The following is a 26,897-nucleotide window of genomic DNA, read 5'->3' as shown; positions in this document are numbered from 1 at the left end:
GATCTAACATCAAACTCACTGATAATTTGGATTAAACCAGCAGGAAACTTATGACCTTGAACTGAGTTGGAGCCAATTAGACACAGTGAGTGCCAGAATTAGCACCTGGGCAAGACAGACCTGATGTCATGAGAGGGCAGAAATTAAAAAATTGCAGAGGTTTCTGATTTGCAGGAAGGAGTACAGATTACCACTCAGCTGTGAGTACATGAATCAGCTGGGAAGGAACCTTATTGGGAAGAACTCCTTCACCTAACTGCCACTCTATAAGAAATAAGGCCAATTAGATATTCTACTTCAAAGACAAGATGCATCAATCTCAGGCAAGGGGACTGACTTTCAGGACTCTGTTCTCTTCATTTCTCCAGAACTCCCTCCAACCAGGCACCATCCACCATGTTTGAGGGAAAATGGAACATCTGAGCCTCCACTATGCCCCACTTGTTAGAAGTAAGCTTTGATAAGTTAGTCTCAAGGAAATGGTTAGGGAAAAGAGAGACAAAAGAGAGCTGCATATGATCTTTACAGGGAGCAACGCCAGCTTCTAAAGAGTCAACCAGAGTATGGATGATTCAAATACATCCTGAACAGGAGTGCCTGGCAGGCTCAGTCAGTGAAGCATGTACCTCTTGATCTTGGGGCTATAGGTGTGAGCCCCCATATTGGGTGTAGAGATTGCTTAGGAATAAAATCTTAAAAAAAAAATCCGGAACCTACTGGAATGTCCAAGCTAAAAGGGACCTAAACATAATATAACTCATATATTTAATAATATGTTTTTAACAACCAAATAGTGTTCTTCCACATGGAAGATGCTCCAAATATTATTTTTGAACAGAATCAATTGACTTGGTGGAAATTATTCAAGCTGTGGAGAAGGGTGTAGGAGGAAATAAAAAATGAAAGACCTGTAGTTGTAGGGAATTACTTTCTTAGCAACCAGAAAACTTCTGGGATGGCCTTATCTCCTCAGCAACATTTTGACAAGTGAACCAGTAACTCTCCATTTACCACTGTGAATTAGATGCTTCCAAATCATTGGCTCTATAAATTAATAAGCTAAGTAGACGGTCATGTTTTCCCTTATCCCTAAACATTTTTCAGATGGCAGAGTGAGGTGGTTAAAGGAATGGGCCATAGATTGGACTATTGATGTTTTAATCCTGGGTTATTTCCCCAGCTACAATATTGAACAAGTTACTCAACTTCTCTACACTTTGATTTACTCATGTATATAGTAGAGATAATAATAGTGCTTTCCTCACAGGGCTGTTGAGGGGATTGGTGCCTGGGAGATAAGGGTTCAGTTTGTTGGCTATTATTATTTTGGTAACAGCACCATGATTTTCCTTCAGGGAACCACCATTTCATTCTTAGTCCAGTTAACTGAGGTGGACTGATTCCCTACTTTAGCTTCTCAGATATTGCCAGAGTAATTTCTTTGAGAGTCAAGGTCAGGGCCTTTTGATTTGAAGAGGCATTTTGTTTTCACCGGCATTTGCTAAGCTAATGATAGATAATAAGCCTGGAGCCACTAGGAATCATCAAATTGAAAGGTCTTGCCTGAGGATTAAGCCAAAATGGAAAACAAAAACAAAAACAAAAAAACCCAGAGGTGAATGCCAGCAAGAGATCAAATATTTATAACATTATTAAAGCCTCTGGATCTAACTGTACCTGAAACTAGTAACCTGATCTCCGTAGAACTCCTAATTGTGTGAACCAATAAATTCTCTTCTTTGCTTATCTAATGTAAATTGGAATTCTGTTATTTATAATGGAGGAAGGGTTAAGTAATATAGTAAATTGTGGTTTAAAAAATTTGGAGCTAAGTAATTCATTTCTTAATTAATTCATCCAAGATTTGCATTGAGTACCTACTTTGTGTTAGACACTGTGCTGGGTACTGTGATACAGTATTGAACAAACTAATATTTTCATTCCAGCATGGGAAGACAGTCAAGAAATAAAATTTTGAGACTGAACTACATGAAATTGTAGGTCATTTTTGTAGGTCAAATACATGAAATATTGACAATTGCACATGGTTCAGCCTAATACCTAAATGTCATATACAGGTAATGTTTATCATAAAAAGTTCTATGTTCTGAGGTAAACCCTGTTGCTGGTTTCTAATCAAATCATGAGGTTTCTAGTTTTACCTCTTCCTTCCACAGATCCTCACTCTTCCTGCCCTCATTTCCTCTATCATGAATTAACTCTGGGTAATATTATAAACTTTGTTTCATCATGGCAAAGAGATACAACCACCTTAGAATCACTTAGATCCCTTACACCTTTAAATCCACATGGCTAACCAATCCTGGGGCCATATTATCCTTCATAGGTTGTCAGTGACAGCCTAGCTCACTACCTACTTCTCCTAACTTCTTTACCTACTTGATCCCAAAATTGCTCATTTATTTATTTATTCAAGTTTTTATTTAAATTCTAGTTAACATATAGTATAATATTAGTTTCCAGAGTAGAATTTAGTAATTCATCACTTACATATAACACCTAGTGCTCATCACAAGTGAACTCCTTAATACCCATCACCCATTTAGCACATCCCCAAACCACTTCTTCTCCAGGAACATTCAGTTTCTTCTCTATTATTGAAGGAGTCTGATTTATGGCTTGCCTCTCTCCCTTTTTTTTCCCCTATGTTCACCTGTTTTGTTTCTTAAATGCCACATATGAGTGAAATCAGATAGTATTGTCTTTATCTGACTGACTTACTTCATTTAGCATAATACATTCTAGCTCCATCCACATTGTTGCAAATGACAAGACTTGATTCTTTTTTATGGTTGGGCAATATCCCATTGTATGTAAATACCACAACTTCTTTATCCATTCATCAGTCGGGGGACATTTGGACTCTTTCCATAATCTGTCTATTTTTGATAATGCTGCTATAAAAATCAAGGCACACGTGCCCCTTCGAATCAGTATTATTTTATCTTTTGGATAAATACCTAGTAATGCAATTGCTGGATCATAGGGTAGTACTATTTTTAACTTTTTGAGGAACCTCCATACTGTTTTCCAGAGTGGCTGCACCAGGTTGCATTTCCACCAACAGTGTAAGGGGGTTTCCCTTACTCCAAATCTTTGCCAACATCTGTTGTTTCCTGAGTTATTAATTTTAGCCATTCTGACAGGTGTGAGGTGATATCTCATTTTAGTTTTGATTTGTATTTCCCTGATGATGAATAATGTTGATCCATGTGTCTGTTAGCCATCTGTAAATCTCCTTTGGAAAAATGTCTATTCATGGCTTCTCCAACATGGCCCCTTTATAATTGATATCACTTGGTACTTTCTCTACCTGTTTTTAGTCTGAATTCTTGATTCCTGTTCAGTTGTTCATTCCTTTCCTTCCTAACCTAGAACACCTGGCCATCCCCATCATCTGTAGTTTGGGAGAGGGTTACATCTTGCCTAGCTGGTAGGGGGCTTAACAGGACTGAATCTGGCAGGAAATCTATTTATATTTGGAGTGACAGTAAAATCGGAGTAGTGGTGGGGTGGGGCAGAGAGACAAGCTGGGTGGCCTGAGGATGTGGACTCTGAGACAGAGATAGGATGGAGCTTATTGGGTTCTGGAGGACAACATCAATAGAGAAGAAGAGAAGAGACAGAAAGGAAGCAGGACTAGGTAGAGGGAGAATTTGAGCTACAGTGCAGTCCTAATGGAAGCTGTAAGAAGCCTGCAGGGTGTTCTGAAGATAGGATGACCCTTAAGACTTGTTTTGAATTGAGGTGAAAGAGTAAGGCCTTAATATTCAGAGCATGGTAGCTCAAGATACCTGTTACCTTGGTGCTAATATATATCAGCAATATTCACATTGTTTAAAGTATGTTTTATCACCTAAATTTTAACTACAATCTTTTCCATTTATTGTCAAGCCCTCTTGGTCCGTAAGTATGTATTGTCCTTAAAAGCCAATCAAAGCCTTATCGAAAGCATGAATTAAAAAGTGAGTAATTCATGATTAAAGGAAATGAAACAAGTCTATAATTCATATTCTCTACAGAACCATTTATGTTTAAAGAAGGAATTTGAACATTTCATTGCCAATATTTAAGATAGTTTCACATTTTTCACATTTTAATCTTTCAACAAATGTTGAAGAGGTAGTTTATACTAAACATTATAGGTATGCAAATGAAAAATCACACTTAGTGTCAAGAAATTTGCCTTCTAGTTGTAGGTCACACAAACAAATAATTCTGATGCAATTCAGGTTGTGTCACTAATGTAGAATCACCTCAAATACCCCAAGAATTGGGAGGCTTGAGTCTCTATTAGATAAGGGGTGGGGTGGAATGCTTTGGGGAGGCAGTACACTTTACCTGGGCTATAGAAGATGAGTTGGGCTTAAATGAAGCTTGTGAGATGTTCCAAGCTGAAATAAAGTCATGGACAGAGGAAGAGAAAGTCATGTGAATTAGCTGGATGATGGTGTAAATTTGTGGAATGGCAAGAGATAACACTGGAATATAGGTTCACCTTAGTCAGGCTCTGGAAATGTCCAAGCAAGTTTTAAATACCAGACACCTGAGTCTTAAGAGAAAAAAACTGTAGTATTCTAACTTGTGATGACTAAAAATGAAAATGGGTTGAATTATAAACAACCCATTTTGTTGTTTGTTGTTTGATGGGAATGATTTGAGATTTGGAATAAAACTTAGGAATAACAAGAATAAACAATATCTTTACTAAAATATTTTACTTACTATCAGTTTTGTCCTTCAGAAGTAAAGCCAACCGTGGCTGAACCTCAGCTCCAAGAGTCAATAAGTTCTAATTCATTTTTATCATACCCTTAGTTTTCAGCTGGATCCATTCTAGATTATCTGCAGTATTTTTGCGATAGCCTTGCGGCTCACACTGGGCAGGAAGGTGGACCTGTTGCATTAGAGCAGTACAGCCCCAAGTTTCTTTTGAAGAAATCCATGATTAATGTGTTCTCACATCTCCCTCAGCAGGTTACACATTGGAAAGGTCTTTCCAAGGCCTTTCTGAAAAAAGAAAAAAAAAAAAAGTGCAGGGCTGGGTAGATTCATGAATGTCTTCTAGCTCCAGGAAAGCCATCCAGACTGGAGATTTGCCAAAGGGCATACTTTGGCTTCTTGCCAGTATTTTGTAGTGGGGAAACATTATGTGGAGGGACTTCCTTTGCTTTAGTGAAAGCTTACTAAAGGTCAGAAAATTATCCATTTTACCCACACACAGAGTCTGACATTCACAGATTTATTGTGGCTCAGGAATTCATGACATATCCTTAGAGTTTACCCTGGATGACAAAGAAAGTAGAAACATGATAATGAAATCATTAGATACAAACATTAGTCTTTTCTGCACATTTTCCTCACACTGTCCTCTCCACCCAAAAAAAGTATAAGTAATGATTTGATTTGTTTCATTTTATAATTCTTTAAATAACTTCTAAAAATATTTTTCCAACAGAAACATAATACCATCTGGTTCATAATAGCTAAACCTCATGTACCAAAGCATAAATATAATCATTTTTCTTTAGATTTTCAATTAGGTTATTATATTTATAGTTTTACTTTTAAACTATGCTTTTTAAACAAAATATTTGACATTAAGGACAAGAAATATCACAATGTCAGATTGGTTACTTCTACCCGCTTTTTTCCATTCTCTTTCCTTTTTACATTACATGCTGAAGTTAAAGAAAATTGATGTCTTACTGTTGTTCTTTCTGAAATAAACAGGAAAAATCGTGCACACTGTCAAACTTTAGCAAAGCAATGAGTGGAGTTTTATTTTTTCTGCAATAAAAAAATTGTTTTAAAGATTTTATTTATTTACTCGTGAGAGACACAGAGAGAGAGGCAGAAACACAGGCAGAAGGAGAAGCAGGCTCCATGCAAGGAGCCCGATGCCGGACTCGATCCCAGACTCCGGGATCACGCCCTGAGTGAAGGCAGACACTCAACCACTGAGCCACCCAGGCGTCCCTCCACAATTAAAATCTACCTCATCTTTTTCATTCAATACCAGGCCTAAGACCACCAACCTAGAAACAACTTCTCATTTTAATAGCTCCCATTAATATCTATGAAAACACAGTAAATGCATAATTTTCAAATCAGGATATGGAGCCACAAGAAGTGAATTATTTATATGGACTACATAAAAGTAATCTAGCAATACTAATGCTTGCCAAACAAAAGTATCCTTTATAATTTTCATTCGCTCCACAAAGATTCATTTTAAGTCCTACCACGTGCTTTGTATCAAGGCACAAGTTTTAAGGGACATGAGATACATAACATGCAATTCCTGTCCTAGAAACTAGACTCCTATTGGGGAAAGCACACAAGTATGTGTACACACATGCTTACACATACACAAAATACCCAGCCATATGGGATTAAGGGTTCAATAGCAGTTACAATACACAATGGGCATGGTGGTTCAGAGGAAATAAGGATCATCATTATTTCTAACAGTCTCAAAAGTTGTCATGGAAATAGTGGGCATTTTTCCAAAGGATAAACCAATGTCAAGGACTCCATTCTTCATAGATGTATACATGCCATTGAAAAGAAAATTCTGTTGATGCTCTGTTACCCTGGATAAATATTTTTATACCTTAACATCCCTCTTTTTTCTCTCTCTTCTCCCCACCCCACACCCATCAGCTGCTTGTGCTTATAGTGGCTGTTGCTATGATTCCTATGTATCCTGCCAGAAATCCTTAAGCAAAAGTGATTCTTAATCTCTGAGCACCAGAGAAAATGATGTTACGTTAATGACACATTGTTCTGTACAAAGGAAACAGCCTTCTCAGAGTCAGGAAAGGGACATATATATATGCATGGATATTCTGAGGAAATTTTACTTGGAGTTACTTATAAGCTATCCTTTGTATTTTTCTTTCCTGAACACAAATCATCTTACTTCAGAGTGACTTATCTTTGTGAATGGATGACTAAGCTAGATGGAAACCAATTATTCATACTTTGTAGTTAAGTTTTCCGAGTATTTCTGAACTGGCATATTTAATCAATTTTTTTCCTGAGCTTTATTATTTTAATTATTAATTAGAACCAACACTAGAAGACTGTATTATATGATTAAGAACTTGACTTGCACATAAAGGTGAGGAAATCAAAACCAGATAGAAACCACAGGACCTTCATAACAGAGTGCACATTGCTTTTGTTTTCAACGCCCCCCACCCCACCCCGGGGTTTTAGAACCTCAACCAATGAGGTACTACAACTCCATCATGAGATAATGGCGTATCATCTGAGATGGGTAGAGTTCAGAGTAGATATTAGAGTTAACATAATCAAGAAGCTCTTCCGAATGTAGAAAAGAATTCTATTTTCCTTCAAAACCCTTTTCTGCATTGTTTTCCTCAGACCTCAACTAAAATTGGGATGTTTCACACATGCGTTAAGTCTTATTTGGAGAAGTCAAACCATGTATCTTTTCTTAACAAACTGTCTTCTTTCTGCACCAGCACATGGATGTCCTTTCCAAGTACCAAGCCAAAAAAGAAATCAATTTACAGCCTGTTATTCAAATGAGGCCAGCTGTGAATTCCTCTCTGTGCAGGGAGGTTTTATGGTCATCCATTCTTGAAAAGTTGACAGTTGTTCAAGAAATATGTGTTAATTTTACCAATTGAAATTTTATTTATTAAGAAATTCCATGTATTCAGAAAGATATATGACTTGGGTAGGCTAGCTTTTTTGAAAATGAGCAATCCAGATTTGGAGGAACTGTAAGAACCAACTTTCCAGACAAGATGCCCCTTCAACTAATGAAACTGAATTTATTTTACCACTGGGGTTAGTGATAGCCCAGATCTTATTTTAAGCTATGTGTCTATGACCTATCAAAGAGCTGGAAGACTTTGTAACATTTCTGAGGTTACGAAAAGGGGCCTATGGCTCAAAAAGATGTACAGCCATGAAACACACAGGTAAGACATGAGATTAGACAAGGACTACAAGAATCCACTTCTCAATTTTGCTCATCTTTATTGCTACTTTATCCAATGAAGTTAATCTTCAGTGACTAATTGAGCATCATTAGATGTCACACAAGTGAATTCATTTCAGAGTCTACAGGAGCTAAGATGGTAGTACAAAGAATTCCAAGCTTCTAAAAAAAGGGCTATGGAAACATAAGGGAATTTTACTAACTTCTTCCTCTAAGAACCTGCTTTTATATTTCCCTTTCTGTCATTATCCACCTCCCACCCCCCATGAGTCACTCTTTTCTATGGTCAATTGGGTTACCACCCAAACCCACAGTGACACCTGCTGGCCAAGCAGGAATGGCAATACAGTCTCGGCAAAGGCCTCTGAGTCCAGTGGCATAAACAAATAAGTCTATTGAAACAAATATTAAGTACTATAATATTATTTTAGAAACTTAGCGAGAAAAAATTGAGTGAGCATTGTCTTTCCGTGAGCAGCTTGGGAGGGGGTAGCTTTGCAGGGAAATCAGCCTGAACCATTATAAATATAAATTTTAAGGATTTTATATGTTTTGACCTCATGAAAATGAGCCCTAAATACATCCTGCACCTAGAACCAATTATTCAGCGTTAAGAACATTGTTGTGCTAGTTACTCTTGAAAAGTGATTTTTTACGTAGGTTTGTTTATCTATCTATCTATCTATCTATCTATTTATTTATTCACGAGAGACACACACACACACAAAGAGAGAGAGAGAGAGAGGCAGAGACACAGGCAGAGGGAGAAGCAGGCACCATCCAGGGAGCCTGACACAGGACTCCATCCCGGGTCTCCAGGATCACGCCTTGGGCTGAAGGCAGCGCTAAACCGCTGAGCCACCCGGGTTGCCCTACATAGGTTTTTATCAGCTACACTGATGGTCCAAAATGTTTTATGTAGCATTAACTTTAAAAATTCCCAAAAGAAATACATGCACATTTTTTTCCTTCAAAAGAGGAAGGAAAGGATTAGAGCTCCAACACAAAGGGTTAAAACTATAGGTTGAAGACATTCTTTTCTGTCTCTTCTCAAGAACTTCCAATTCTTGAATTCTTTACTGAAGAATATTCATATTTTGTTAATCTTAGGAATTTATACATTGGTTATTTTGGCTGGGTACATTTTTGAGGATGTTTGCTTTGTTTTAAGTAAATCCGTTTCTGACTTGAAAGTACAAATTCTAGTAAAAACAAAGAAAACAGGAATATTTTTTAACATTCATACATTTTCTTAAAATATTTACACTTTTCATTTGAAGGTTAAGTCCCAGGAAAAATCCTCCATACACATGTTCATATTTGAACCAGAAGGTTGTCCCTGAGGACTTGTAGCAGCAAATGTGTATTGGACAAAAATGTTGGCCTTCTTCATCCTTACTTTGTGTTCTAAAAGCCAAAACTTCATTTTAGCATGACCTTAGAAGAATAGTGATACTTTTAGCATTTCCTGGTATTTGGTGGAAAGAATGTTTTTATTTGACTGTGGATGTCACTTGGTTTACAGGAAAGATTTGGTAACGTGTTCATGCCAGTACTGCACTTACCCCAAATTTCTTGCTATGTAAGAAGAACACATGTCAAAGCTCACTGTTTGTTAAATGGAAAAGATTCAGTACACCAGAAGCTTCTATTATAAACATTGTGACTTCGTGCAATTTACAAAATGTTCTATCTCCATTAAACAATAAACCCTTGACCCCAGAGCTCAGTTTCGGGATTCTGCGATTTGAGAAGGTAGACATAATGGATGGCAATAATAAATGAAAAGTTCAAGAGGTTAAGAAAAACTGTTTAATTATTTCTCTAGAGTGTGGGCTGCAGAAGCCTTGCATGCCTGTCTTCTTGTGGAAATGCTGGATGGAAGGAGTCCACCAGTGCAGCCCAGACAGGGCATTAAAGCAGGTTACTGGCCCTCAGCTGTGTTTATGAACAAATGGTCTCTAGATACCCTTCCATCTCTGAACCTTGCAGTTATTGCCAGCGGAGATCCAGTGCCAGTCCCAGGGCTCAACATCTGTTTTCCAAAGAGCTTGGATTTGTTAGCATGAGAAATTCATTGCTCATAGTTGCTTCCCAGCTGTGGCACTCGTGAGTGTAGGCTTTTTTTGCCTTATTTATTTGTAAAAAACCATGTCTGTCCTCTCTTGGAGACTCTCTTACATAACCAGTCCTGGACACAGGCTGTTGTGCTCTCAATCCCAGACCCTTAAATTGCCTTGTTAAGCTAAAGAGCTCCTCCTTTAAAACCTCCTCATTTGAACTTCACAAGTTTAGGGGTGGGAGTGAGGGGACAGTGTCCCACATGAAGGAGGGACCCAAGGCACCACATTCTTTAAATCAGATGCCCAAGAAATAAGCCAAGTCTATAGACTGGGGATTTGGTTGAAGAAATAGTCAAGGGGATGCTCTCAATGGTGTTTTGGAGGCCAGGTGCAAAGCCTTCCCAGAAGAGAATGACCAAAGCAATCTGCTGGGAATTCCTCACAGAATCTGTAGTGTGCTTAGAGTAGGAGCCAGTAAAGAATACATAATAGGTCTAGATCCAGGATTTTAAGGTTAGCAGACAGGCATACTTGGCTGCCAGATGAATGTGAATTCTTGAGAGTTTCCTATCCCTCAGCTCATCCCCAAAATGCTTACAGTAAAATGCTATCTGTCTGATTCCATCTAGGCTTGCAGAAACTGGATCAAGGGCACCTGCTTGCATGAACCTAGGCTCTGGAACTCTAGAAGAAAAGTATCGTGAGGGCTATAACATGGCAAAAAAAAAAAAAAAGACTTGGCTTTGCTATGATTTAGATACTGAAAATTTTTTTCATTATAGTCTGAAAAAAGGAACGCCTGGGTGGCTCAGCAGTTGAGCGTCTGCCTTTGGCTTAGGGTGTGATCCCGAGATTCTGGGATTGAGTCCCACTTCGGGCTTCCTGCATGGAGCCTGCTTCTCCCTCTGCCTGTGTCTCTGCCTCTCTCTTTCTGTGTCTCTCATGAATAAATAAATAAAATATTAAAAAAATAGACTGGGGATCCCTGGGTGGCGCAGTGGTTTAGCGCCTGCCTTTGGCCCAGGGCGCGATCCTGGAGACCCAGGATCGAATCCCACGTCAGGCTCCCGGTGCATGGAGCCTGCTTCTCCCTCTGCCTGTGTCTCTGCCTCTCTCTCTCTCTCTCTCTGTGACTATCATAAATAAATAAAAAAAAAAAAAAAAAAAAAAAAATAGACTGAAAAAAACATTGAAACAGAAATTGTAATAAAAGAATTATAGCATTTTATTCTTTCAGTGTCTTAATATGAAAGACACTGCTATTAGCATGCCCATAAAAGAGGGGAAACGGCTCTTCTCCTATGTGGAGCGGAAGTGTGTGGAACAAGAATAAGAACTGAAGCTTTGAGTTAGGAAGTTCTGGATCCTACTATTACCTATCTGGGTAACTTCTCTAAGGCTCAGTTCTCTAATGTGAAATGGAAACAATAATAGTCCCACCTCCAGACTGTTGTATTGTTTAAATGACACATGAACCTAAGAAGATACTTGACACAGGGTCTGGCCCTGCTCACTCATTATTGGCAATAACCATTTCCAATAAGCCATCATGAATAGAAAGATCTTGAACTGGGATGCCTGGGTGGCTCAGTGGTGGAGCATCTGCCTTTGGCCCAGGGGGTGATTCTGGAGTCCCAGGATCGAGTCCCACATCCGGCTTCCTGCATGGAGCCTGCTTCACCCTCTGCCTGTGTCTCTGCCTCTCTCTCTCTGTGTCTTTCATGAATAAATAAATAAAATCTTTAAAAAAAAAAAAAAAGAAAGATCTTGAATTAAAAGCCAATCTTGACAACAACATTCTCTGTGAACTCAAATTTCTTCCCTTTTCTCTGGCTCTGGATCTACCCGTAGGTATCACTGGAATGATAATTGAGGGAATGAAATGTTGCTTGTTTTCAATCTGTATTAGATTAAAATGAAATCATCATATTGAGGGGAGAAGATCATGTCCTAGGAGCAAGTATATTTATTCCATGCTTACTCTGCACTCGCAGATAATTCCCGACAAGAGGAAATTTACAAATCCCATGGCCTAAGCACTAACTCAAATCAATGTGAGAAGGGGGCACATGACTGGCACTGGATACAGACCATCCAGTACCCAAACGTCAAGAATGGGCTAGTACCAAAGCTCTACCACTGTTTCCCACCTCACACAATGTCCTGGGGAGCCTCCACTGGGTTATGGGCCCAGAGACCCACTTTGAGATTAACTAACCTCTTCCCAAGGTCTCCACACCACCCTTCCTGTAAGACTTATCCAGATGCCATGTGCAGTTAGATGTGAGCCACAGAATGAAAGGGACAAGGAAGCTCCAGGAAGGAGGTGAGATGGGGATGAGGGTGAAACAAGTAGGGTACATGCCTCAGGCACAAAATGTAAGAAGACGTCAAAAAACTTAGCCATCAAGGTAAATAATATTTCTGTCTTAAGAATAAAATTAATGCATCAAACTCCATGATGAACAAAATATAACTTTAAATAAACATGGAATGTTGGGGTTCAGAAACACCAGGCATAGGAGTAGCTGGGAAAAACTTGGGGCAGTGGCTGCACCAGGAGAGATCTAATGCCAGCAGAGCCAAGCAGGGAGGCTCCAGTGGAAAAGCCCGTAGATGTGCAAGTTCCATTTTTGAAGGCCTTGCCCCTGGAAAAGCATTGTCCCCATCACTGTTTTATACAAGATGCATATAAAGCTCTGCACACTGGCTGGGACATAATTTAAGAAGCAAAATTTTACTTTTGCATTCCAAGGAAAAAACTGCTTATTGGAGAGCTCAAGAGATGCCCTGAACCCAGATCTAGTATTTACTTTGCAATATTTTGATGAATGCTGGTCAAATGGTTCCAAAATATACAGATTAACCTTCCCTAGAACATATACAGTTTGGGGAAAAAAAGAAAGAGAAATGGTATTTAGAGCAAAATACCTGTTTGGTTCCACTGTACCCCAAATATTTAAAGAATACTACAAAGCTTGCCAAACCCCAAGTGTTTCTGGGCCCATATAGCCTTGCTCTGTACTTGAGAATACCTTTCCACCTCATTTTCTCCAGGCAGCTCTACTCAGAACAGGGGTCTGTGATTCAATTTTTTCTTCTGTAAATAAAAGCATTTCTAAAAGTATAGGTCTGACATCCACACCAGAAGGCAAGAAAGAAAGGCAAATACAACCTTTTTGGGTCTTGTCATCCTCACAGGATCGTCACACACTTAGGAATTAGATGACAGGTGCTGATTTTGGAGGACTCATTCTGTTTAAACAAACAGCACTGATTCTCATGTAATGTCACACTCCATCCCGAGGCTTTGGAAAAATAGTCCCATTGTTACCAGGCTTGTGAGTCCTTACTGAAACTTAAATACACGGAAGAATCAATGAACGTCATTCTGTTCAAATTTAGATATCACAAAAAGTGTTTTACCAAGTAGAAGTATGATCCATCTCATCTGAGGCAACACTAGGGAACCATAGCAAATGGATTGCATTATGATGAAAGCCAAAAAGTTGCATTTAGGGAAAAAAGTCTCCATACATATATATATGCCCATCTTCCTAATTCTCCTATGAAAGGATTAGAAATGGGTATCAAACAGATGAAAATTGTTTCTGAGAACTCAAGGCAGCTGGTGAGTCCTGGAGATGCACGGTTTTCAGGTTAGCAAGTGGGTTAGCAGGGCAGAGGTGAGGTGTTTCCATTCCTGGGTTTGTTTTGTTCACTCCTTGGCGTGAGAAGCCAGGCACATTTCTTCAATCTTGGAAGCGACAAAGGAGTCCTATTCATTGGGGTTTGTGAATCAACAAAGAGGAATGGCGTTTAATATTTAAATATGTCTCATGTAGCCATTTAAAATCTTTTATGAGTGTTAAGCCATTATTAAAGCAAGATGGGCTCTAGGTCATGGACCCTTTCATGGCACTCCCACAGTGCTAATGAGACAAATAATATCTCTTCATGGGATGATGGCTGCCTCCAGCACTGAATTCAGTGTGCCTTCTGTAGTTAAAAATTCTAAAGGAAAAGAAATTACCATTAGAATTATCCTACCCGAGGAAAATTTTCCTTTTCATTGTCTGAGCAAAAACATAGTTTCTAAGTCAATTAATGTTCTCTTGTTTTTTTTTTTTCCTGTGTGTGTGTGTGTGTCTGTGTGTGTGCATGTGTGTAGTTAGAAAGGCTGGGTAGGGAATATAAACCAAAGATGATCAAACAGATAGATATTAACACACATGAATGCCTGTTATTCACTTGACCAATGAGTTAAGTCTGTATTTACCTGCTTACACTTACAGATGGCATTATGTTCCACTCCACTCTAAGTCATCTACTCTTTCCATGACAGCTGAGGGCTGACAGAAGGCAAAAACAATGACAAAGTCACAGAAAGCTGATAAAAGAAGATACACACACTGCATAAGAGAAATATGTAAGTGAGCACAGATGCTGTAAATTCTATACAACTCGTTTGGAAAGACCTACTCAGTGAGTGATATCCTCCACCTGCCAAAATAACAGCTTTATTATACCCCATTGCCAAGCCATATTCACACAAATGAACAGTAAGATATTTAAGATATCTATATATGTAAGTGCTCCCAAATACTCTTCTTTCACTTTACCCCAAAGAGCATTGAGTTCTGCATTCAGCTGCCATCAGAACATAGTATTCCCGGGACGCCTGGGTGGTTCAGTGGTTGCATGTCTGCCTTCGGCTCAGGGCATGATCCTGGGGAGCCTCTGCCTATGTCTCTGCCTCTCTCTGTGTGTCTCTCATGTATAAATAAAATCTCAAAAAAAAAAAAAAAAGAACATGGCATTCCTTACTAAGAGTAATTTGATGTCAACTATCACACCATGAGAATGAAACACAAACGTATTGTGATTTCCAGATCATATATTCAGCACAAATCTTTGTCGTAGCCTTTTTTAATGTCCTATATAACAACTTACTAGTTTCATAAAATATTCATTAAAATGAAGTAATAAAGAACTATATGCTATGGACTTCTGAGTTCTGATATTGATGCTATTTTATTTTTTAATGAACATTGGCAAGAGACAATTTCTAGGAGTTTTCCAATTACTCTCTAATGTCAAGGCATTTAGAAAAAAAAATTCGCAGTTGACAAGTGGTAGCAGGAGGACAACAATTACATTATGTATCTTTTGGTTAACTTATCTTGGTTGCTATAATACCATTAGTTACAGTGTTATAATATTTAACAAAAACTCAACAAATTTTACTAATGTTGTCAAGACTCATCTGGTCATAAGAGGCAAAGTTGGCTTAGTCAAGGTGTCCCAAAATAAAAGCATGGGGGACCTTAAATTGGAAACAAAAAGCAATCAGGAGTTAAGTAGCTTTTGCTAGGTGCCTGTATACAAACTTCTGTGTCAATCTGTCTTCCTCCCTTTCTTTCAGGGACTGCAGGCACCCTCACCCACACCTTCTCAGTGCATCTCTGCTGTGTTGTCCCCATTCTTTTGGTCCTCATCCTTATAATTTGTAATTACTGCCTAGGTCAATCTGGTGGGCTTCCAAATCAGTTTCCTAAACCTAACATGCTCAGGTTCTGAATTTCCTCAATTCTAAATTCCAACAAGAGAGCAAAGAGAAGATGTCTTCTCTTTTCTACCCAGACACCCTGCTGGAGGTCATTCTTGGACCGTATGTGCCCCAACAATTGAATCTGGTCTTGTCGAATCATCCCATGGAGTCATTGATTCATCAGGGCAGAAACTGTAAAGGGATACCCAAGCAGAGCTCACCATACTGAGGACATGAACATAGCAGAACACTATAGCACTGAGCAGTTGCTGTCAAGGAGGGCACTTAAGAGAAGACACAGATCATGAATGCTATGGCAGCTTTGCTTCCAGTGAATGGGGAACTCTGTTTTCATTTTGATCTGTGAACAATTTGAAAATAAGTATTCTCCTCTGTATATTTTGGTTAAAAAAAAAAATCTCAACCTATACAAGTACATAGAAATAAGGAAGGCATTCCCTGCTACTGAGTGATGAGAGGTAAACATTTTTTCAGACTACGACGGTGGGTGGAGCAAGGTATTCTTGGAAATAAAATTTGTTAAAACCAAAGTACAATAACAAGAACAAAACTGTACTTGGAAAAAACTTGGAGCAAATTCTCTCAGGACTCTGGTACATGAAAAGGCTCATGCCAGAACAGTCTGCAGAAGAGTGAGGGTGACATTCGAAGAGGAACAACAGCCACTGTTGTGGACCCAAGAGAAGGTCCCAAGAGGGACCCAAGAGGACCCAAGAGGAGAAATAAAATTAAGAAGATGCTGCTACTGTTAGGGTCAGTAGTTATTTTCAGTCTCTGTATTTTTTTTAAAGATTTTTATTTATTTACTTATTCATGAGAGACAGAAAGAGAAAGGCAGAGACATAGAGGGAGAAGCAGGCTCCATGCAGGAAGCCTGATGTGGGACTCAATCCTGAGACACCAGGATCATGCCCTGAGCTGAAGGCAGGCGCTCAACTGCTAAGCCACCCAGGCATCCCGAGTCTCCGCATTAATGTCTCTTATTAGTTACCTTGGTCTGGGTTTTCAACAATCCTTAGAGAGGAGGGACTTAGGAAAGAATGTCTAAACCTTCTTGTGTTCTTAATGATCATTTGTTACCCATAATTACACTTACATTAACTGGATGTAATAAGCTGTATATGATTTTTAATCACAGTGGAACTTAAACACACATCTTTCTTGTTCATTTAACCTGGAAATGGATACTTCTGTTGCTGCTCATCCCAAGAGCATTCAAGAAATGGAAAAACTACCGCAAAGGAGTATGGAGCTTTTTCTTTCAAAATGTTTTAAGGAACTGATAATTTATCATCTTCTCAGTCATCTCCCCAACTGTTTCAAGGAAAGAAACAAAAAATGGCCAGCAATCTTCTACTTATAATTGCACTCTCAATCCACCATGCAAGGAAAAGGAAGTGGGTTACCCAGACTTATTCTAACAATATATCTCAACTGATTCCTTTTTTTTTTTTTTTAATGACTTAGAGATGTGTCCAGGATAAACTGATTCAAGAAACTCCAAATCTTCCTTTATGGCTCTGGAATATAAGCACTTGAAGGACAGTGAGAAAGTCTACCTGGATTGTTCCCCTGGTGCCTAGTATATATTTGACCCAAGACAATGATTCAATTAGTATTTCTCGAATGATTAAATTAATTAATTGATGTAAGCAGGAAAGGAGAAAGGGACAGATTGAGGTAAGAATCACTAATAACATGTTTTGTAGGTTTTCCCTCCCATCTTATTAGATATTATTTTACTAACTGAATCCAAATTTAGACACTTTATTTAATACAGCTGTTAGATCATGCTGAATGATAGAGATCTGCTAAGTTACTTGAATCTAAAAGAGCAAGACACAAAAATGGCCATCTTCCTTGTCCTCAGCTAAGCCAGTGAGTGTTATGTTTAAGGTCTACAGTCATTGTCAAACACACCCAACTTTTTGAGTTTAAGTATTGGAAATGACTCAGTTAAGACTCAAATGTGACTTGATACAGCATCAGAGATTTTAGAAATGAACAATGATGGTTTTAATTATGATTGATGACCCTGACCATATTCTGATTACTATTTGTAGTTTCACCATTTGAGTTGTAATTCACTATCTATTAGCTCATATCAATGTCTTATAAAAGCGCTCATAATATTTACAATGAGAGGCCTTGGTAAGTATAGTCATATAAATGTGTGAATAATTGAGAGGTTATGCTGCAGTACATGCCTCATCAAGCTTCCTTTTCAAGTCTCAAGCACATAATTAAAGTTCAACACGAGATGTCAATAATGCTTGAATTACCAGAGAGAAAAAAAAGCTGCATTAACAAAGCTGTCAAAAACACCTTCTGCTTTAAATTTACTTGGACAACTGAACAATGGAAATAGTTCACTCATTTAAAGGTTGACTTCATCTAGTGAAGATTCCACTGCATTTAAAAGAAGAAGAAGAAGAAAAAAAAAAAGCTTGATATTTATTGAGTTTCTTTCTTGGTCCTCAAGAAGATAGATTGAAAGAAAGTCAAACTTGATAAAAGTTCTACAAAGTTGACTATATTGCCAAATTTATACTGTAGATTCAATACAACTGATACAGAGAGAAGTGAAATATTCATATATTCATATATATAAATATATATAATCCAATAAAATCATATTACAGTGGTCTCAATAAATTACAAAGGACCTAGCAATAAAATAATATGGCATAGAGCATGCTGCTCAAAGACTACAATTAAGAACCCACCAACTTTGATTTGACTCCACAAGAAAATATTCTACAGTTTGGAATTGAAATTAACCCAAAACATGCAAAAGAGTTCTATGTTTCTCCACTACTAAAGATACATCTCACAGAATGCTATTGTAAAGGATACTTCAAGTTTCAGGGTAACTCCAAGTTATTCTAATATGAAAAAATGGAGAAAAAAAGGGTGATCAAATTTTTTAAATAATAAATACTGCCAACATTCATGGACTTTATTAAAATTATAATCTATGTTTATCTTTAATATGTACGACGTGTTTCACAATATGTATAATAGTCCAAATGTAGTAATCTTGGGTTACTCCTCTGATGATAGTTTTTTAATATTAAACTGTCCACAGGGGCAGCCTGGGTGGCTCAGCGTTTTAGCGCCGCCTTCAGCCCAGGACCTGGTCCTGGAGACCGGGGATCGAGTCCCACGTCAGGCTCCCTGCATGGAGCCTGCTTCTCCCTCTGCCTGTGTCTCTGCCTGTCTCTCTCTCTCTCTGTCTCTCATGAATGAATAAATAAAATTTTAAAAAATAAACTGTCCACAGATAGACTTGATATCAACTCCTTACACTGAATCTCATATTTATATAAAATAATCCTTACCACTCAAAATAAAATAGATTCCTATTGCCTTCGAATCACCCTATTGGATAATTTCATTTTAAAGCCTCTCCTGATTTGCTTAAAGATGAAGGTAGCATGAACAGGAAATGTAGACATGTTGTGAAGAGCTTAAACGCCAACTCATCCCATTCTCTCATTATAAAGAGAAGGGAACAAAGGTTGAGAGTTTGGTGTCTCATCCAAAGCCACATACTACAATGCAGTGGCAAAGCTGGAACTACAATCCAGTTCCCTGACTCTTATTCTGATTTTTTTCACCTACACTATCCTCCACCAATATCAGATGGAGGCTTCTCAGCAGCTGCCATTTCATGCAAATTCTACTGAAGAAATGTAGTAATTTAAGTCAGAAAGTATTCATTGTGTACCTACACACATGGCAGATGGTAAGGTGGATACATATAAAGCTGACTAAGTCTAGTTTCCTATCCTGGGAGGAAGACACTTTCCTGGTTGATCATTAGCCACTATCAGTATTGCAGAAGAGCTGCCATAGAGATAGCCCATGCTGGGAAGGAACAGTTGTTAAGAGGGAGTCCTTCCAGGTTAACACACCTTCAGAGTGCTTTGTGAAGTAGGTGGCATTGAGGAAGATTTTGGCAGGTGGCTTGGTATTTGTTCTGGAGAATTAGTTCATTCTGCCCAACTTATTCCATTTTAACCAATAAAAAATATAATCAAAAAATATCGTAGACTATATCTGGTCAGTGAATGGTGGGTCAGAATGTTTCTACAGACTAAACAGATAAGCCTGCAGACTACTAAATGCACATTAATTCATAGCTTTGTCAAAGTTATTCATATAAATCAGTCCCAACACAACACTTTCATTTTATAGTAGAGCAGTAAAGGAAAATATTATTTTATTTGTTTATGGATTTTAAAATGATGATCAGAGAAATTAAAGACTTGTCCGTGGACATATGGCTGACAAGTGGCAGAACTGAAGCTAAAACTCATTTTTTCCCACTCCTTGCATTTTCTATATGACCATGTTGTCTTTACAACTTTACAGCTTTCAAATTCATTTTTATGAGCATTACATCATAAGGAGGAAGATATATATACAAGGTCACAAACTTTCAGAACACCACTACAAAACCGGTCTTGATAAATCAGATATCATTGTCACACCCTATGGACTCGCTCACAACCCCCTGTCAGAACAACCTAGTTGTTACCGGGCAGTATCCTCTAGGTACGGTCAGTCAGGCATTGTATATACATTCACCTTCTTTCCTAAGAAAACTAGAAACACCTGGATTATGTTAGGTCACTTTTGGGTTTCTACAGCTGGATTTTATGCTTCTCCCCTCTTAAGGAGTTGACAATCTGGAAAAATCTTGATATTCAGCCAAGAAAACAAGAGCTTTTCATTTTAAACATGAACATTTCTATATGTTCTGGCAAAGGAGTGGAGTGGGGAAGGTGAGCTGAAAATTATTCCTTATGGTGTATAAATAAAAGTGGGCAATAAGAAAGATGGGTCATGACCTTCAATAGGGATATATTAAGCAAAGAAAACCACCCCCTTTTTCTTCCTAAACAATCCTCTTCAGCATAACAAGTGGCTGCATGACTCAATAGCTTGGTCAGTAGTACCCAGTGGAGAGTAACTTCAGGCCGCCTGTGTTTCAGTTGGACCATCTGCTGTGTGGGTCTGTGCAGCTGTGCCTCCACTCTGTAGTTCCTCCACCCTCTCTCAAAGAGACACTTGAAAATCTCACTTCAAGCAGAAGGCAGGGGGCCAGGGGTGGGGTGGCTCTGCTTACTCTGTAGCACACTATTTCTCTGGTTGAAAAGCTTCTGATGTAAAATTAGTCATCAATTTAGCTATTTTTTTCCATTAGTCTAAACTCTGGCTTTCTGAATGTAATGTGTAGATGTAAAATATCCAAACCATGGGAAGAGCTACAGTTTCCAAGACATGAACTTTGAGGCCAGCGAAGTTCAGAGTAAATTTGACATTAACCAAATATTACTTCCCTGCTCAGGCTGTGAGCTAAGAAGTCTCCATACTAAAAACAAGAAAGGGAGGTTTCCTACATAAAGGAACATGAAACACTGAAACAGTGTGAAACAAGGGGTCTTTGGCTTTTTAACCTATGACAAGAACAAGCCAAGGCGTACGTGTGGGAGGGGTGGCAAATGCCACTCTGCATTTACCAATTATGAAATATGTTCATCGCCCAGCCAGGGGAAAGTCAATGCAAGTAGGCAAATTCTACCTGCTGCTACATCATTTCCTTGGCCAAATTTGAATTATTTACACATATATTAATCTTCCATGAATGTACAGCTCAGTGCCTATGTGCAACTAGATATATGAGGGCAGATATGCCCCTTGTTAAGATGTCCCTTGCCACGCAGGCACTCCCAGCATCAGCCCTACCCTGATGCTGTACTTTTCATCTATTTCAGCATTCTCACATGCTGATTTCTGTCCAGCCAATGCCATGAAAGGCAGGCTGCTGTGCTCCAGCTTCTGTCTTGCAACCATCCAAAACTTTCCTCTATTGCTCCTGATCTTGCATCATTCTGGTTCCACCCAGCAACTAACTCTTGACTTTGCCTCCCATCGGCCAACCTGAAAGCAGCTCCTTGTATTTAATGGCAGCACTTGTGTGTGCTAGTGTTAATCCTCCATGCTCCCTAAGGACAGTGAATCAGAATCATCCATTGACTTGTTCCACTCTTGGACACACAGATGGTAACTTCTTCTTTCCCCTGCCCAGCTCTGGTCCCTGGAACTCAAACTGCAATCCTGACCCGTCGAACTCCAATCCCAGTGGAGTTAGGGGTGGTGTTCGGGCATATCATCCATTGTTCTCTTGCAAGGCAGCTTGTTACCTTATTAGGGAATCTCATGCCATGGAAATACACAAAAAGATTACCCTCTTCAGGTGAGAGGATCAGAGTGAAATAAGGGGATGTTCACGAGTATTAGTGAAATTATTAAAAAAAAAACAGTTGCAGCAAAGAACATTCCTACCTTCTCATTGTAAACAGCCAAAAGCTACAATAAGTTTGCTCCTAAGAAGAGAACTCTGCTGCTACTTATAAAAGATACATTAAACAGTCTCTGGTGTTCATAGAATAATATGGGAAATATCAATACCCACAATATTTTTAGAGAGGCTCCAAATACAGTCATTGTTAAGGCCACAAACAAAGCATTAGGAAAGCCTAAATAAAAAAAAATAAAAAATAAAATAAAAAAAATAAAAAGCCTAAATAACACACTCATGTATTTTGCTTGGAAGTTGAGAAATATACAAGAGGCGCTCCTATTCAGTCAGAGAAGGCATCATACAAGAAAATGGGTTGTTAGGATCATTGAAAACTAGTAGTGAGGCCATTTAGAAAGCCTGGCAAAGGATTCTAAAGGCAAGAGACCACAAGCCATCAGACTTAGATTTGAGCAGGGCATGTGACTAGGGGGAGAGGATGCTATGGAAGGAAACATGGAAGGGGGGGAAAAGAGGAAATAATAGTAGCTACTACTCTTTACCCATAAAGAAACCAAGGTTTAGAAAAGATGGATAATGTCCTAGACCCAGGTTATATACTTCCTCACCCAACATTCACTCAGAAATTATTTCCTATTGCTCATGACCCTTCAGAAAGCTTTCCTAGGACCAAGCACAGTCTGAGAGGAAAGTTCATCTTTGTCTTCATGGTGGTCTGTGTGCTAAGCCAGCTGAAACTGCCGCTACAGCTGTTTCTGGAATCTGATGCTACTGTGGGCAGAACTGAAAGCCATCTTTTCTTTCACCTCACTCCTGGAACCTTCTGCCTCTTGCCAAAGACTATGTTTTATTCACTGTGGTGTGAGGCACCATATGCCCCTTTTGGTGTTCATGTATAGGCACTAGTTCACCCCTTAATGTAGTGTAGAGAAAGGCTAGCCAGAAGGCCCCTGGCTTGCTGCTACCTACAGTGTGCTCTCTGGACTGTGACTCACATGGAAGAGGCAGCTGCCATCTTGGACCTTTACTGTCACAGCGGCTGTTAGGAGTACCGGCTGGTACAACCCAAAAGTGCAGAGGGATCATGGGTCAAAGTATGACCAAAGGGAAATGAAAAATGATGGATAATTCCTTCTTTTTCTTCACACAGGTGAACTGTTCTGAGATATAATGACTCACGCAGACTCTCTGAAGCTGTCCTGAAAGATTGAGCAATCACCAATTCTGGTTACAAATTCTGGCCACTTTGAGAATGTACTCCTTTGCATTTGTTCTTCGTCCTGGGCTGCCTCCCTCCCTTTTTCTACCACTGTGTTTCTCTCAGATGATGCTTCCCACCAAAGTGACAACATCAACAACTTTGCCTCAGGCTTTGTTTTCTAGGCTAAGTGGGCTAAGGTAATGACATTTTTAATGCTGCACAATACTGGGATTTGAACCCAAACCAACTTCAACTATAGATGAACAGAGACCCCAGGTAAAGACAAAGAAGAGATCAAACCCTAATGGAAAAAAAAAAAAAAAAAAAAAAAAAAAAAAACCAGTGATAGGCCTGTCTGAATTCCTAAACAAGAAATAAATAGAGCAAATCCAGTAGAACAAGTGCTATATTCTGTAATTTTAGCTGTCTGCATTCAGAGGAAATTACAGCTACCAGGTCTTCTGCTTTTCATCTTTTCATCCCTACACACTGTCTTGCAAATTATTGGTGGTCTTGATTTATCCTAGAAGAAGAAATTATCCAATGAAGATAACCAAAATTTGTCTTTAGGTATAATTTACTCTAAGTTCCTTTTAGTGCACTACCTCCAAAATGGGTACAAAACATTGGCTACCTCACAAGAGACTCTGTTTACACTAGCTCTGATTTTATGATAAAGACTGCAATTTAAGGATCTTGATCACAAAACACCAATTACCATACAATTTTTGCATTTGTTTATTAATGTTATTCTCATTCTACAGAGATTCTTCAAGAACATTTAAGTTAAATATCTACATGAGTAATAACAATAGAACACTCTCCTGTAAAATATCATCATCTATCTCAGAGGTATAATTTTTGAGATTTGTGTATCTTTGATTTCTTGCACTGTCTTTAGGAACTTTTGGTTTTTACATAGAATGGTGACACTCCAGTAACAAAGAAAAGATCTCTAACCTATATTTTCCAGCTCTACTTAATGGATTTAGATCTAATTTTCTCTGTTGTGGAAGATGGGCCACACATTACGAAATAAATCTGCTCTGGCTTCTCTTCGCAAACTGGTGCATCTTCTCCCAGGAGTACTATTAAACAGATGCTACAATAATTTCCTTGGACTCTACCAATCCTCCTAGCTCATGTCCTTGAATTCTCACTCCAGCCTCTACAACATCATTGTTATTTCATTTATCCTCTTCCATACACCCTTCTCCTTTTTCCTTCATTTCATCAAGGACAATTCATTAGCAAAGATCATGGCGCTTGTTCACATAAAGCCACCATGACCATTAGAGAAAACTAAAAATATTTAAACTATCCCTTCTGTTACCCTTAACCACAAATATCCAGAATCAATAATAAGCCTGATATTGAAATCTTTCTTTTCCTTCAAATGTGCACAAATGAATCACCTGGAAGGTAAAAAATCTTAAACTGAATTCAATTGGAATTTCCAGCTTAGTGATGTCTGGGTTCCACATCAGCTGACCATCAGATCTTTAAGGAAGGGCTAGGAGAGCTGGAGGTGGTCTATTCATAAAACTAGTTAAATGAGGTGCCCACAGACATCACTAGGGTAAATTTCATAGCTTCTATCTGCCATCGCTATTGCTGTAAAATTTTATGTGGTTGAAATAGAGATTAAGGGTGGATTTGGAGAGGAAAAGAAGTCACTTGTCCAAGTCCAAGAAGCCAGCCAAGAGGTGGGTATGGACGTAGGAAGTGTCATCCAACTCTGGGCCTTGAGCAAGATGCTGGCAGTGAATACTTCAATGACTGAAAATAGGTCTAAAAGTATGATGTCCCTTTTAGGCTTGTGAAGCCATCTTCTCTTTCTCTGCCCATAGTTTTATAGCAGAGGGGTCCCCAAGCCATGAGGCTTGAATAAGATCAATTACCTCATGATTGGGACAACAGTGTTTATAGAGAACCACTTGTCAATCGAAGTTTTCTTTTTTCTCATGAAAATAATCACTACCACTCAAGACAATAGAATCAAATGGATTTTGATTTTCAGAAAAGTACATGATTATTCAGAAATAGATTTTAAGAAAGTTAGTCATCTGGAACAGAAAAAAATAAACATTTCTTGGCCCACTTTAAAAAAATTTTTAAGTGTCTTTTATTTGTTTGTTTATTCTTACTTTGACTTCAGTGGTTTCTTGGAATTCATTCAAGCCACTTCAACATGGCCATGCAATTCACATGCCATTCAAAGTATACAGACCAATGTATTTCTAGAGAAGTTGAAAGAGGAGAGATTATCCATTTGATCACTTTTCTGTTTGAAAGAGAGTCACCACTTAGTTTCTACTATGAATCTAGCTTTTGTACTGTGGCTGTTATTGAAGTTGAGAGAGGGTAAGAAAGAAATAAAGGAATATTACCTTTAGGCAATACTAAGTGTTGGAAAAATAATCTATATTCATTGAGATTTTGGACTGAAGATGGAACAGGACCTTAAAGTCAAGGAGTCAAGAGCTCCTTTTCTCCCAGAAAGAATGCTGTCCTTACTGAGGGTCAAGGGGGAAAGAGTTATCCCTGCAAAGTCCATCCATCTGCATGGTGGTATAAAGGGAGAGATCTAATGACCTCTCATGATTCCTTTCCCTCAAGTCTATAATTAAGGAAACACCAATATGGTTTAAAAAAAGGATAAAATGAAAAAAGAAGTCTTTTGGTAAAAATGACTTTTCTTCACTAGGGAACTCTCATGGTGCTCAACCTCTTCATGATTTTTTTGATCCCTGATTTTTTTTCCATACTCAAATGGCTTTATATACTCCACTTTGGGTGGCAGAATTTAACAAGAATGTTAACAATGAAGGATGGATTCAGGATAAAGGAGAAGGAAGCAAACATTTTTTGAAAAATATTATAAAAATGAAGGTCCTGTTAAAAGTATCATATAAGAAATTGTTGGGTTATAAAAAAAGCTTAGCTGAGAAAAGACTACATGAGATAGTGATTCTGTGTGGAAGAGAAAAAAGACATCTTATGTAACCCCTCAAGACAGAATTAGGGCTAAGATTCAGCATAATGGGAAGAAGAATTTAGTTTATTTTAAGAGAAAAAATGAGTTGTCTAACATCTGAACATGCTGCATAAATAAGGAGTGAGCTTTTCAACACTGGAAATATTTTAATAGAAACTAGATGACCCTTGACAGGGATGTTGCTAAGGGAATGCCTCCTTGGAAAAATGATTGTACAGTATTTCCAACTAAAATATTCCCTAATTACCAATCAGCACTGGTAATTATGATTAAAGTTTTTCAAGTAAAGAAGCTGGCACCAAATCCACAAATTTACACAAAACTGCCTTTAAAGTTTATATTTAACTGCCAATATTATTTATTTATATTTGTATTTATTTAGTTTATATTTAACTGCCAATATTATTTATATTATATTTAGCTGCCAATATTATTTATTGGTTCATCCATTCATCAAATAATTCTTTGAGCCCTAAAATATGCCCGTATGATTTTAAACACCATAGTAAAGTAACGGAAAAGCAGATAAGGGCACTGCCTTCATGGCACTTGAAATCTTATGGGGTACCACAGAATAGACATCTTTACAAATAATATGTAAGATAACTTTTGGCAGTGACAAATTCTGTAAGGAATATAAAAGTAGAGTAATAGAGAAGCATGCCCCTCCAGCTCCCTTTAGCCAGGGTGAGTAGGGAGGTCCTCTGTTGGAAATGTCATTTGAGGTTAAGAC

At 38.3% G+C, this 26,897-nt stretch overlaps 1 long non-coding RNA gene across 3 annotated transcripts in view; it reads left to right on the top strand.

Annotated features, from left to right (window-relative positions):
• Positions 1-25,277, top strand: part of LOC112657567 (uncharacterized) — a 91,384-nt gene extending 66,107 nt beyond the window's left edge. For all 3 annotated transcript variants that reach the window (XR_007412334.1, XR_007412333.1, XR_003135110.3), the window contains one exon: positions 23,116-25,277. This is a non-coding gene — a long non-coding RNA (uncharacterized LOC112657567). The remainder of the gene's footprint in view (positions 1-23,115) is intronic.
• The last annotated feature ends 1,620 nt before the right edge of the window (positions 25,278-26,897 follow it).

The sequence above is a fragment of the Canis lupus genome, chromosome 8 (assembly GCF_003254725.2).
Source record: "Canis lupus dingo isolate Sandy chromosome 8, ASM325472v2, whole genome shotgun sequence".
Classification (NCBI taxonomy): Eukaryota; Metazoa; Chordata; class Mammalia; order Carnivora; family Canidae; genus Canis; species Canis lupus.
The sequence above is the reverse complement of the archived record's forward strand: the minus strand, read 5'-3'. Positions and strand labels throughout refer to the sequence as shown.